The sequence below is a fragment of the Octodon degus genome, unplaced genomic scaffold, assembly GCF_000260255.1.
Source record: "Octodon degus isolate 3935 unplaced genomic scaffold, OctDeg1.0 scaffold00020, whole genome shotgun sequence".
Lineage (NCBI taxonomy): Eukaryota > Metazoa > Chordata > Mammalia > Rodentia > Octodontidae > Octodon > Octodon degus.
Window position 1 is genome coordinate 9,708,789 of NW_004524596.1, and position 2,451 is coordinate 9,711,239.

The 2,451-nt window shown below is 38.8% G+C and overlaps 1 pseudogene; it reads right to left on the minus strand.

Annotated features, from left to right (window-relative positions):
• Positions 1–1,216: 1,216 nt before the first annotated feature.
• Positions 1,217–2,205, minus strand: LOC101586059 (annotated as a pseudogene).
• Between the last annotated feature and the right edge of the window lie 246 nt (positions 2,206–2,451).

A 2,451-nucleotide genomic window follows, 5' to 3' on the forward strand; every position in this document is an offset into this window, starting at 1 on the left:
GATGTAATCCCATTAATTGATTCTTAATTTTATTTTCTGTGCTATTAGAGTTCTGCTCAGGAAGTCTTTGCTTATGCAGATGAGTTCAGGAGTTTTCCTTATGTTATCTTCCAGTAATTTTGAAGTTTGTTTTATACCTATGCCTTTGATCCAATTTGGTTTGATTTATGAAAGATATGGATATAATTTTAATCTTTGACATGCATATTACCAAGTTTTCCACTACCGTTAATTAGGCTACCTTTTCTCCAATGTTGTGTTTGGCCTTTTGGTCAAAATAAGATAAGTGGAGGTACTTAGGGCTGCCTCTGTGTCTTCTGCTCTATTCCATTGATTTGCATGTCTACTATTGTGTCTATTTTTGTTACTATATTACTATATCTTTGTTTTTGTTTCCCAGGATTGCTTGGGCTTTCCAGGTTTCTATTGTTTTCATATAAACTTTAGGTTGTTTCTTCTAGTTGTATGAAGCATATTGTATTTCATTAAGTCTGTGGATTACTTTTGCAAATATGACCATTGTAACAATATTAATTTTGCTGAATGAAAAAAGAGGAATATCCTCCCACTTTTTCTCTTCAATTTATTCAGAGTTCTGAAATTCTCACTATAAAGATCTTTCATCTTCAAAATGCTATTGGTTGTTTTGTTTTATACTTTACTGAATTTCTATCAGGGCTACATGTTCTGGTAAAGTTTTTTGGAATTTACGTGTAAATAATCATGTCATCTGCAAATAAGGATAACTTGACTTCTTTCTTTCCTATTTATATCCTTTTTTTATTTTTTCTCTTGTCTAATTGCTCTTGCCAATGTTTCCAGCAGTATATTGAGAAGAGGAGTGGTGAAGTTGCACACCATTGCCACATTTTAAAGGAAGCCTCTTCAGGTTTTCTGTATTCAGTATGATATTATCTGTGAGTTTATAATAGTAGGCTTCTGTTGGCTTTAGGAAGCGTCCTTCTATAACTATTTTCATCAATAATATTTTTCATGAAGGGATATTAGATTTTGTTTACTGCTTTTTATGACTCTATTGAGATGGCAATGTGACTTTTTTCCTTTGGTTCTATTGATGTGAGGCATAATTTTGGTTGATTTATGTATGCTGAATCAACCTTGCATCCCTAGGAAGAAGACCACTAAATTATGTTGTGTGATCTTTCCAATGAGTTGGCCAATTGTGTTTGCAAGTATTTCAATGAGAATTTTTCATCTATACATGGAGCAACAAGGTTTCTGTCAAATTGACACAGTTCCCCTGTGTAAAGTATTTCCCACCCTGTTTCAGGACTTTCATTGAGAGGTCAAGAATCAGTCTGAGAAACTCCCATGTGGAATCTTCTTCTGGAGATGTGGAGATTGGAACAGCTGTCAAATCATTAATCACATCATCAAACTCTCTGCCTTCTTTAGCACACCTCAGCAGTACTGGAATACAGTCTTCTGTTATAACCCGATAGCAATCTTCTTTGAGATTATGTAGGACATCACTACATGTTTTCTGCATATATTTCTTAGGTGCATCAATCAGCATTTGGTCAATCTCTACCATAGTGACCATCTTTGGTTTCAGGTTGACTATTTCATATAATATTCCCCCATTTCCACTGCATAAAGTCAATATGTCTTTGCCAGTGTAATCTTCTTTGCCACTGCCCATGATGGCCCAGGTATACGCCAGTCACTCTCTGCGAAATCAGCATCCCCAATAAGAATGAGCATATTTCCAAAATGATTTGAGTGTAGAATTTTAATGTTCTGATAAGGTGAGTCTTCATCATATACTACTCCATCTATGACATACTCAACCAGATGCCCATTAGCTGTAGGCCAGTATCTGTCAATGGCTCCTCCTTGAACTATGGTTGGCAAATGCTTCACCCACCCAATACTGGCCTGACTCAATTCTTTCATTCTCTCTTCTATTTTGTTCAAAAGATTACCAATTTCTTCTTTGCCCTGGGTATCACTGTCATAGCTCTGAAGATCCAACAACACCAATCCAAGTAAATAAATTCTCAAATTGGCAAAGCTGCCTTTTTTGTTTGCGTGGGTTGCTAGATAGCTATGGTTCTGCCAGGTATGCACTGACTTGGCCATGCCCTGTTCCTGGAAAATAGACTGTAGATCTTTTGGGATGGTCTTGCCAACAGCTTTGGAGCTGAGCATGAAGTCGAGCATGCTGTGCTGTGCTGCTGCCATAGTGAGGTGAGGCCCTGTGCCATATCTGTGGGAGGCAGCCACAAAGAGAGGGGGCCACACAGCATGTCAGGCTGCAGCCCTGTAGTCTCTTCCTCCTCTTCCTCCTCCTCCTTGTCCTCCTCCTCCTCATCCTTGTCCTCCTCCTCCTTGTCCTCCTTACCTCCTCCTCGTCCTTCTCACCTCCTCCTCCTCCTCTTCCTCCTCCTCCTTGTCCTCCTCACCTCCTCCTCCTCATCCTCATCCTCG